At 45.2% G+C, this 11581-nt stretch overlaps 1 long non-coding RNA gene across 1 annotated transcript; it reads right to left on the bottom strand.

Moving 5' to 3' along the window:
• Positions 1 to 1163: 1163 nt before the first annotated feature.
• On the bottom strand, positions 1164 to 10743 carry LOC144308388 (uncharacterized). Its single transcript, XR_013374850.1, has 4 exons — positions 10651 to 10743; positions 9576 to 9880; positions 5843 to 6023; positions 1164 to 1673 (listed from the first exon to the last, which is right to left on the bottom strand). It is a non-coding gene; the product is annotated as an uncharacterized LOC144308388 (long non-coding RNA).
• Between the last annotated feature and the right edge of the window lie 838 nt (positions 10744 to 11581).

Raw genomic sequence — 11581 nt, 5'->3', positions numbered from 1 at the left:
ACAGGCAGAGGGAGAAGCAGGCTCCATGCAGGGAGCCCAATGTAGGACTTGATCCCGGGACTCCAGGATCACGTCCCGGGCTGAAGGCAGGTGCTAAACTGCTGAGGGATTCCCCTCTGTGCTTGGTTTAATGCTCTGTGTTCACTCTGAAATTCTAAACGATGTTATCTCTGACTTTATGTTTTGTAGGCAAAGTCTGCTGGGACAGTAAAGCTGGTAGCCTTACCTTACTCCCCACCTCCCTCACCTCCCCGAGAGGGTCCTTGGCTATCTGCTCCCCAACCCTGCTACTCCTGAGAACCACCTTGCCTCACACTCCACAGCTCTCTGTCCCCACAGGGACCCAGGTATAGGCAGACTTAGGCACATGTGTGCTGTGGAGCGTCAGGACAGGACCCTGCCCCAGGCTGGCAGCATCACCACACATTCAGAAACTAGACAGAGGTAAGCCTCATACCCACCCTGATCCTCTCTGCATGGGGGCAGGGGTCTCCTACATGCTATGGGTTGGGGTGGTGGTGGGGTGGTGGGAAAGAGAAGTGCCTGGCTTGACTTCCCTGCCCTCAAGCAAAGCACCGTGTGGCCATCTGGAAGCTGGTGGGCCTCATAGGGCCTCCTGGGCACCTTTGAGGGTTGAAGGCAAGTATCTCTGTGCTCAAGTGAATGTGACATTGAACAGCAAATAAAAATCACCAAGATAGGTCCAGAGAGAGATGGCGGAAGAAAGGAAAAAGGTTTCATATTTTTGTAACTTTGAGAAACCCTTCCCTGACTTTTCCCTGACTTTTGAACAAGTGGCCTCTTGCTAATTTTGTGCTGGCTCTCATGAATTATGGAGCCGGCCTGTCTTTACTACCCTTGTAACTTGGGTGTTTGGGGTCCAAGTTACTTAACTTTTCTATGTCTCAGTTTTCTCATCTGTAAAATGGGCCATCTGGGATTCAACTATATGAAAATGCCATTTTTATAAATCAGAAATGGTCAAATCTTCTAATTTTGTATGATTCAACTTAATATCACCTTCCTCATAGGAGTCCAGTGGTGATTCAATGACCCAGCACGGGAAACGGATTGAGAAGGGGGCCCAGCTCATAATAAGCACCCAAAAGATGTTCAGTACTTGGCTTTTATTCATAGTGGTGATGCTATTAGGAGGACACGAATCTTCTTTTTATACAAACCTGAGGCCCCTAGAAAGTAGGTGCCACAGCCAGAAGGTGATAGGCCGCCTTGCTTTGCTTCCATGGGCTGTTCTGAGAAAGCACTAGGCTCTACACATCCTGGTACAATGTTGGCCGAAGGAAGTGTGTCCTGAGCTGATGAGTGTCTTGTCTCTGTGGCTGACCCTGAGTTTGAGATCCGGCCTGCATGTCATGCTTTGAAGCACACAGTCACATGGTGTTCTCATTGTGTCTAAAACGAGAGGAATATCTCCAAACGGACAGTTGGCATGCAATGTCTCCAATGCAGTTGGCATGTTTGCATTTATGCAGGGTGGGAGGCAGCTTTGCCAGAGAGGTATCGTCTCAGGAGAATGAGTGTTTTCCTTGAGTTCGACCCAGTTTTCCAAGGACAGACACATCTCAAGATTTGTCCTCTCTGATGGCTTGCTTCTTGGAGGACTCGACAGGATTATAACTTCAATTGATTTCTTTTTATTAGCTGAGGATGAACTGCAAAAGGGTAAAGGTTCATTTTGGATAAATCCTCAAAAGTTCGAGAAAGCTCCCAAGACTCCTGCTGAACTTTCTTAATCTCTCTACAGCTTTGCGTTCTGTGCAATTATCCATATTTGTGAAGGGTAAACTACTCTTGCCTTCATCTCTGTCACTGCCGATGGCCTGCTGGTCCCAGAAGCCCCACCACCCTGGTCTCTGCCGGTCTACACAAGGTCGCCACTGTCTGGGAAGACACAGGGCAGCTCCTCCCCAAGGATGCCAGGCCTGAGAGTGGACACCATTCAAGTCACGGAGCTGGAAGGCAGGGGCCAGTGAGGGAAAAAAAACCCTGAAATTAAGGAGATTTAAAGAACGAAAGGCCTTTGGAAGACGAATGTGGTACTAAATTTTCCTGGTACGACCTGAGTGATGGTCACCATTTCTCTTATTTACGAAGCAGTGAACAAAAATGTCTTTCCCGCTCTCCTTTCTGAGAATTTCCTGACACAGCCATGCCAGCAGGCTTGCTGAGGGATTTTGAGACGTGGTTTCTCATCCAGCCTCAGTCCTAAGGCAATGTTGTCTCTGACAAGCAAGATGAGACAGGAGGGAAAGTGACTTTGAAATGCTCCATGCCACATTCCATCCTCTCACATGAGGCAATAGCAAGGGTTGGAAAATTCACTGCAGTGTCTGAGGGGCCTGGGTCCTCATCCCAGCTCTGCTGGTCTCTACCTTTGGGCCTGGTAACAAGGCTTCTCTTCTCTGAACCTTGATGTCTCTGGCTGGAAAACGAGGGGCAGGTCAGCCAGAGGGCCTTACAGGCCAGTCCTGCCACCATAGGATTAAATAATTTCAAATAAAGTTTGATCCAGAAACTAGCATTGATAGCTCCGACCACGTTAAGGAAATTACTACCTTCCTTAATAGAAAATAAAATATTACTCAGCTATTAAAAATGACAAATACCCACCATTTGCTTCAACGTGGATGGAACTGGAGGGTATTATGCTGAGTGAAGTAAGTCAGTCGGAGAAGGACAAACATTATATGTTCTCATTCATTTGGGGAATATAAATAATAGTCAAAGGGAATATAAGAGAAGGGAGAAGAAATGTGTGGGAAATATCAGAAAGGGAGACAGAACGTAAAGACTGCTAACTCTGGGAAACGAACTAGGGGTGGTAGAAGGGGAGGAGGGCGGGGGGTGGGAGTGAATGGGTGACGGGCACTGGGGGTTATTCTGTATGTTAGTAAATTGAACACCAATAAAAAAATAAATTAAAAAAAATAATTTATAGCCTTCAAGGATGGCAATCTCTGCTGTGGACTGAATATTTATATCCTTGCCCTCCATTCATATGTTGAAGCCCTAATCCTTCATGTAATGCTATTTAGAGGGGAAGCCTTTGGGAGATAATTAGGTCATGAGGGTGGAACTCTCATGATGGGATTAGTGCCCTTATAAGAAGAGACACTAAAGTGATGGTGTCTCTCTTTTTCCTGTGAAAATACAAGATGGTGGCCATCTATGAACCAAGAAGAGGGCTCTCACCATAACCCAGCCATGATCTTGGACTTCTAGCTTCCAGCTTCCAGAAATAAATGTCTGTTGCTTAAGCCCATCCAGTTCTATGTTATTTTTGTTATAGCAACCTGAGCTAAGACAATAGTCCTTCTAGAGGGAGGCTCTTCAAGTGAGGAAGTTGACCCTCCAAGCTATATTTTATACCCTAAGCTGAAGTCAAGAGCCCCACTCATCATATGGCCTGCCTCTTCACTGATTCCTGACTTTGCTCACAGCCGGCCATATTGCAGGTTGATAGTGGGCATGTCGGGGGGTGGTTGTGATGGGAGGTGGGGTGGCAGTTGGTCTACCCTGTTATCCATCATTCTAGGGGGGTGGACATAGGACACTACCCTTTATCACTCATAATGTAAAAGAAGCATGGCTGGAGCATTTAAATAAAACTTTATAGGACTTTACTACAGGGTCAGGAATAACAACTGGAAAATTGACTATGTAATCTAGGAATCTAAATAATTGTCTTGAAAGCTTTATTTTATTCTCTAAAGAATGCCTCGGCCCTGTCCCATCCTAGCTCCTGGCCTACCTACAGTCTCTACAAGAGCAATCCTGGCAAGCACTCAAGAATACTAGCTCAGAGATGTGCACTCCCTGGATGGTATACTCAAAAAAAGTCAGTTTAAAGAGAAGTCGGGTCACTTTACATTCTCTTGCCCTCCTCAAGGTCATCTACCTAGTTATAATTCCCTAAGAATCCACCTTTCTAGGGATAGACCAAGGCAGAGCACAGCTACCAGGGACTACCCAGACAACTTGAACCCAATTGCAATGTAACACAGCCACGCCAAGAGCTAACATGTGGGAGCACCTATCATGCCCCAGAGAGGCATCTTAACAATTTCTCATATGCTAACCAACTTACTTCTCCCAACAAGGTTATGGGATTGATACTATTATACTAATTTAACAGATGAGAAAATTGAGATCCAGAGAGGGGAAGTAGCTTGCCTGAAGTCACAGAGCAAATTATAACAAAGCTAGGATTCAAACCCAGGCAATCGGACCCCAGAGACCACACACTGCATTGTGACACTGTGCTGTGCACAGTGGGAACAGCACGGGGCTGAACATGCCCTGAGACAAGCTAGAAAGATCAGTCCTCAGACGTGGAAAAAAATAACGGCAATATAATGCCATAGGGCACGGATAGGATGGTTACTGCCTGCTGCTGGAGGGTTCATAGAAGGCATCAGAGAGGAAGAGACCTGGAGGCTTAAAGCTTAAAACAAGCAACTACTAGGCCTTTCCTCCCAAGCGAGCACACCAAGTCTCCCAGGTGCACTGTTGCTGTGCATACAGAGAGTATATTGTTCCTCGTTGTGTTGGTGAAATTCTAAAAGATAGGCCACATTTGATATGTAAAGGAGACATTAGATATGTTAAGAGATTACTGCAGAGCCAAAAGATAGGTGTTGGTGAGGATGTAGAGAAACTGGAATCCCCGTTGCGGGAAGGGAAGATGATACAGCCATCGTGGGAAAAAAACAGTATGGTTACTCAAAACATTAAACATAGAATTTACCCTATGATCTAGCAATTACATTTCCGGGTATATTTCCAAAAACAATGGAATCAAGATCCCAAAGAGATATTTGCACACTAGCAATGTTATTTAAACTACACAGAGGTCGAAGCAACCCAAGTGTGCACCAGCTAATGAATGGATAAACAAAATGTGGTCTGTACGTACAGGGTGATGTTATTCAGCCTTAAAAAAAGGGACATTGTGTCACATGGTACAACATGGATGAATCTCGAGGACATTAGGCTCAGTGAAAGAAGCCAGGCACGAGAGGACAATATTGTACGTTTCCACTTACAGGAGGAAGTCACGTTCTCGGAGAGAGAAAGAAGGGTGATACCAGGGGTTGCAGGGAGGGGAAATAGGCAGTTGTCCCACGCCGGGAATAGAGCTTCAGCTTTGCAAGATGAAAGAGTTCTGGAGATCGGTTGCAAACGATGTGAATATACTGAACAGTACTGAACTGTATACCTTGACATGGTAAAAGATGGTGAATTTTATGTTATCTGTTTCTTACCACAATTATTAAAAAGCCTACATATACACTATGGCGGTTGTGTCCTATGCCAGGATGTGTTACCATCCTGCCCAAATACAAACCCACAATTTCGAAGTGATGTCCGCTGATTCCTAATGGATCTTTGTTCACACTGATGCTACCTTGATTTCTAAGCATAGCATGAAATGGCAGCCAGATGCACCTGGAATCCATGAATGAATCCCACTTTGGCCCTTTTGTTTCTAAAAGCCTTTTCCCCCATATTAGTACATTATTAACAACAAACATGCCAACTGCTTAATTGAGAAGACATAGCCACAGCATAATGATCGATGTGTTCAATAACCATAATGGTATTTATCCTGCACAAGATAAAGATCATCAGAGTCTTGTAAAAGGCCTCAAACATGGAAGCTATTGTCTTCCCATTTAAATTGAAAAGAGGAGTCCATGATTGGTGCTGCATGTTAAACAAAAAAAGCCCTTGAAAGGCAGAGAGTAGCCTCATGGAGTAAAGACTGGGACTTCCCACCCCCCCTACCCCGGGCTTGGCTACAGCAAACCTTGATCCTTACCAGTGTCTAGTCAAGCAGTCTTTGGGATGAATGGGGCTGGGCGAAGTTTCTTCAGTACTCAGCAGAGGAGGGCTTCATTCTGCCCTTCTGAGGGGCCGATCTGACAGTCACCACATGCACTTTGGAGTGGAGTCTTGATGGATCTTCTGCTGGAGCTCCCGTTCTCAGCAAGGGCACAGTCCTGTTGGGAAAGACAGTAATGTGCAATGTTTGAGAGTATGGTTTCTGGAGTCTTAAGCCCTAGATTCAAATTCTAGCCCTTCTGCTTCCTGGCAATATATCGGAAGACATTTTCATCTGAATGTGTTATTTTCTCCCGTATTTCAACGTCCCTCTTTGTAAAATATGAGAATCACAGTAGTGGGCTCGCAGAGGTGTGAGAATGAATGTGTCGGATAATAAACATAAAGCTCTTAGCATGGTACACCCTTAATACATTATTCCTATTTTTATTGCCTTTTTAAGATGGTGCTTCCTAAAAGGGAATGCCCAGTGGACTTCCTGAAGTATTTTTGTGGCTTAGATTTCCTGGAAGAGGAAAAGTGTCTTCAGAAATCACTGCACTTGGATATGGTTCAGTCAGACAACAGGTGGATCCCGGGGACTCAAGGGGCTCTATCCCACTACTGCCCAGGAGCACTGCTGTCTCTTCCCCTTCATCTGTCCATGAGTCATGCTGTACTTAGTAGGCCTCTATTAGTGTGGCTGAAAGGAGATGTCTAAGCAAGCACCCGCACGGCTCAGAACAGAGATCTCTGCTGCATCAGCTGAACCTTCAAGCCATTGTAGCTCTTCATCACCTCCATGGCAGGTGCCAAGTTGCTTGGCTTGGAGCCAGTAGTAGAAAGACCAGAAAGGCAAGGTCTCCCTCCTACAGACAGTGCAGGTATTTCTTAGTCAGCCTTAAATAGCCAGACCACCAAAGAAGAGACGCCTTCCTTAGCTGCTAGAGCTTAGTCCCTTCTCAAAGGATTATGAGGGCTTCCCCAGACCAGTTGGACAGTTATTTGACAGCCATGAAAGCAGGATGTTGGCAACCAGCACACCCACTGGCCAACATTGGTGGGCTCTGAGCTGCACCCAGCAGAAACCAGGTCTTCACAGATCTTACACACCTCACTCTCATTCTGAAAGCATGTATCACTCGCCAGACATACTTCTAAGCACTTGACGTGTATTTGCTTAAGTGATACTCATAGACAACTCCTGTGAAGTAGATGCTTACGCGAGTCAGGGCTGTCAGCTGCTTACTTCCTCAAAGGGACCAAACAACACCACTGCAGGAGATTCTCCTGGGAGGTCGCCTTCCCAGTCCAAAGAGCATGCCCTCTGCTTGCAGTAAGTTGCAGAATAAACATTATTTTTGAAATGAGTTATGGACAGGATCTGAAGCCCTGGCACCTGGTGTACATCCCAGAATACAATGTACTATGAAGATGGTATGTGTGGGGTAGGTGAGTAAATGAATGAATGAATGAAGCCTGTTAATGTTTTTTCAGCACAGATTTATGTTAAATGGTCCTCGCTATGGTCTGCATGTCAGTGTCCTCCCCAAATTCTTATGGTGAAATCCTAACTCCCAGAGTGAAGGCATTAGGAGATGGGGCCTCTGGGAGGTGCTTTCATCATGCAAGTGGAACCTCATGAATGGGAGTAGTGTTCTTCTAAAAGGGGCTCCACAGAGATCCCTCTCCTCTTCCACCATACAGGGATATAACAAAAAGTCAGTTGTCTGTACCTCAGAAGCAGGCTCTCAGCAGAACACAACCATCCTGGCCCCCTGATCTTGGACTTCTAGCCTCCAGGACCATGAGAAATAAGTTTCTACTGTTTCTTAAGCCACCCAGAGTGTGGCTTGTTGTGATAGTAGCCTGAACGGACTAAGCCAACCCAATAGCTAAATAAACAAAGAAAGCAGAGAATAAGAAGAGACTTTTCACTTCTACTTTGCAGGACCCAGAGTTCAGGACACAGAAACCTAATTCTGTTGGTTCCCAAACTTCCTCTGGGCACTGAGATGGAAATGAGAAAAGACTTAAGGACTCAGGAACAGAGGGGCGCGACGCTTGGAGCAGCTACATAATTTCTACACAGGACAGTGGCACAGGAAGTTGGATGTTGCCTCTCAAGGCAGACTTGGTCCCGGCCCACTCTGTTCCCTGAGCTACTGAACATGAAGTTAGGAGATGGACGCTGGCCTCCCAGAGACTTGCATCTGGCCAAAACCGCACTGAAAGGCTTGTCTTTGTGCTGTTTTCAGGGGAACTCCTGAGGTCCCCAGCCCTGCATTATGAGCTTCAGATGATCTAGGTAACGCAGATTTGTCATCCTTCATCCAGTGCTTCAGTCTGATCCCCAGGAAAGCGCTTTGAATCCTGGTCTCAGTAAACATCTTCCCTCTAATCTGTAAGCTATTTATCAAATATGAATGTGCTTTTTGAAATGAGTAACTCATTTCCCTGGTGTTTTTGTTCCAAAAATAATTGGAAGTGACAATACAAAGAATTACACATGGAGTTGAATCATCATAGAATAAATATAAAGTTGGAAGTGCCCTTGGAGGCCAGCTCTCTTGTGCAGCTTCCTCTCCAAGGAGGTGCGGGGACTTCTATAGGCAGATCTGTGTTCCATTATTGATTAGCTTTTAGACTCTTGTTACATATTAGATTAGGATGGCTCTCTGGATAGAGAATGAATAGTCCAACTACACATACAAACATCTTACAAAAGAGCTTCCAATGTGATTTAAAAAAAAAAAAAAGGAAACCATATTGGGACAAAATTGGAGAAAATGACAGAGTCCATTAAGCCCATGCTCTAGGTGACTATATGCATATTCTGTTCTTTTCAGAATGAAGCTCAAGATCACTTTTACCAGATTTGGCACAGAAGCATGTGTGCGTGCATGTACTTGGATGTATGAGTGTCTGTACACATGTATATACATCAACCACTTTGGGCAGCAATTTGAAACTAAAGCATTAGAAGACATTCTGAAGGCATAAATGAAATATAAGACTATTCCCTAAGATTAAGCCATTAAAACTCTAAAATTCATGTTCAGAAGAGGTTCTGAGGGACGCCTGGGTGGCTCAGTGGTTGAGCACCTGCCTTGGGCTCAGGGCATGATCCCGGGATCCTGGGATGGAGTCCTGCATCAGGCTTCTGGCATGGGGCCTGTTTCTCCCTCTGCCTGTGTCTCTGCCTCTCTCTTTCTGTGTCTCTCATGAATAAGTAAATAAAATCTTTAAAAAAATAAAGAAGAGGTTCTGAGCTCAAATATCCTGAATGTAGCCAAAAACATTTGGCAGCTCACTCTTAACTTCTGCTTCCTCTCCCTCTCCTGCTCTCTCTCAATTTTCCTCTCGTTAGTGGATTTGCCACAGAAACTGCAGGGGTGAGACACCAGTGAGCCTTGGAAAGTTGTGCTGGTTCTAATGGTCCAGTGCCAAAACAACCAACTGGATGTGGGCCTGTTGATTTGCAGCACTCCTTAGGCATGGTCCCAACTGCAAAATCCTGGTTGCTAGACTGAACCCCACTTTACTCATTCTAGAATTTATTTCTGCTGGTTAAAGAGGCATGGACAATGCTGTCTTATTTGTCTTCAAATTGACAAAATAACCTTCCTAACCACACACTTATCGATCAGTTTCTGAGCCCATGTTGGTTTGTATTGCTGCTATAGCAAATTACAATAATTTAGTGGCTTCAAACAACACAAATTTATTACCTTATTGTTCCAGAGGTTAGAAGTCAGACATGGGTCTCACTGGGCTAAAGATCAAGGGTGTTAGCAGGGCTGAGTTCCTTTCCAGAGGCTCCAGGGGAGAATCAGTTTCTTTATTCTTTCAGGCTTCTAGAGGCTATCTGCATTGCTTGACTTATGGTCCATTGCTCCATCTTCAAAGTCAACAATGTCACATCTCTCTGACTCGTCTTCCATCATGACATCTTCTTCTGACTATAGCCAAGAAACTTTCTCTGCTTTTAAAAATCATGTCCCTTTAGCCATATGAGGTAACATATTCACAGGTTCTGGATTTAAGACATAGATATCTATGTTGTTTTTCTTGGTATCAGTCATGCTAGAAGAACCTCCTCACTACTAATGGATCTGAAAAGAACAACAGGGCTTACACCACCCAAGAAACTCAGGGAAGAGCCTCTTGACCATCATGGTGGTCACTGAGATGCTCATTGGCCAAGGCCTAACAACAAGGCTTATCTACTCAGCTCTGATGGATGGGCTGCCATAGTTAGGGGGTATGTGTCATGGGGTCTATGACACAACTTGGTCCCTTCAAAGCCCCTCCTTCCTGAGATTAGGTATTGTTTCTGCATGGATGGATGTTTTCAACTTTCATAAAATCATACTTTGAAAGTTGTCTGTTGTTAACAGATATATAAAGTTTGTGTACATTTCACATAAAAAAAAACACATTTTCTTTTGCCAAATTAGAGCATAACATGTTTTTGCCTTCACTTGATAAACACCCTTTTCCATTTAAATCCTACTAAACAGCAACATAATTGTACAGAGTGAGGGAATGCAAACTCAGCCAAGGGGCCTTAATCACCTTTCAAGCCAAATTATGAATCGTGATTCCACGGCAGTTAAAACAAGTGTAGGTGGCTGCCCTTGAGCAGATCAACTGCATTTTTTCAGCACATGGAAGTTACATATTTTCCCCCAAAAAAGGTGTTTAATACAATATTTCATGATACAAACTGGATAGTGGGGGAGGGAGGAGGAGGGGTTCCCAGGTAGGTTCAGCGTGGGAGCTGACATGGGCGCTACAGCTCACCTAGACAGATCCAGACTGCCAACTCCCAAGGACTGGCGATGTCTGTATCATTCAGGATGAGAAAATAAATAATCTCCTTCTCCTTCATTTCCTGGATAATTAAGGAAAACACTGACTTAGCAGCCTGTATAATCACAGGCCCAGAAACCCAGCCGCAGGCCGTCTATGCAAGTGCCAATAAAATCACCTGAAAAGTGCAAAATATAAGATACGCAACCGGTGGCTTTGTTAAGCAGAGCAACTGGTTTAATTTATTTCCTTCCCCACCCCCGACCCCATCCCTTTTGAACAGATGAGAATAGGCAAACGAGTCTGAAGTGTCTGCTCTGGTGCCCCATACTCTGCCTCAAATGTGCACACACCTGAGCTATGGAAGGTGATGATGAGGACACTCCTGGCTGTGTCTAGAACCTTCGGCAGGCCTGGCTGTCCCGTTCACCCAAACCTTGTTACAACACCTATTCCCACCTCTGCTCCTGCTTCACCGAGGAAATCGGGATCAAGGGGTATGAATTTTACCTCAACTTTCTGCCCTTATGCTAGAGTGTCTATCCCTCTTCCTAGTTGTGTGACTTTGGGCAACTCCTTTCACCTCTCTGAACCTCAGTTTGCTCCTGTGTAAATGAAGCAACTTGCAGACATAATGCAGTAAGTGCCAGAGGAAACACGACCACAGATGATGGTGAGAGAGGTGTACCCAGTCCTCCGCCGTCTTCTGAGGGAAGGAGAAAACTGACTGCGGTGATGTGAGGGTTGCCCACCTTGACAAGTCTCTGCTCGCATCGGTTATGTGAGGTTTGCCCACCTTGACAAGTCTCTGCTTGCATCTTTCTCCACCTCTTCTCCCTCCATCCCATCTCAAGCTTCCCAGTTGAGGGCTGGGAGGGGAGAAGGGAGTGAGGATATAAGAACTCTCTCAGACACATGATGG

Source organism: Canis aureus, chromosome X (assembly GCF_053574225.1).
Source record: "Canis aureus isolate CA01 chromosome X, VMU_Caureus_v.1.0, whole genome shotgun sequence".
NCBI lineage: Eukaryota > Metazoa > Chordata > Mammalia > Carnivora > Canidae > Canis > Canis aureus.
This window is presented reverse-complemented; position numbering and strand designations above follow the sequence as displayed.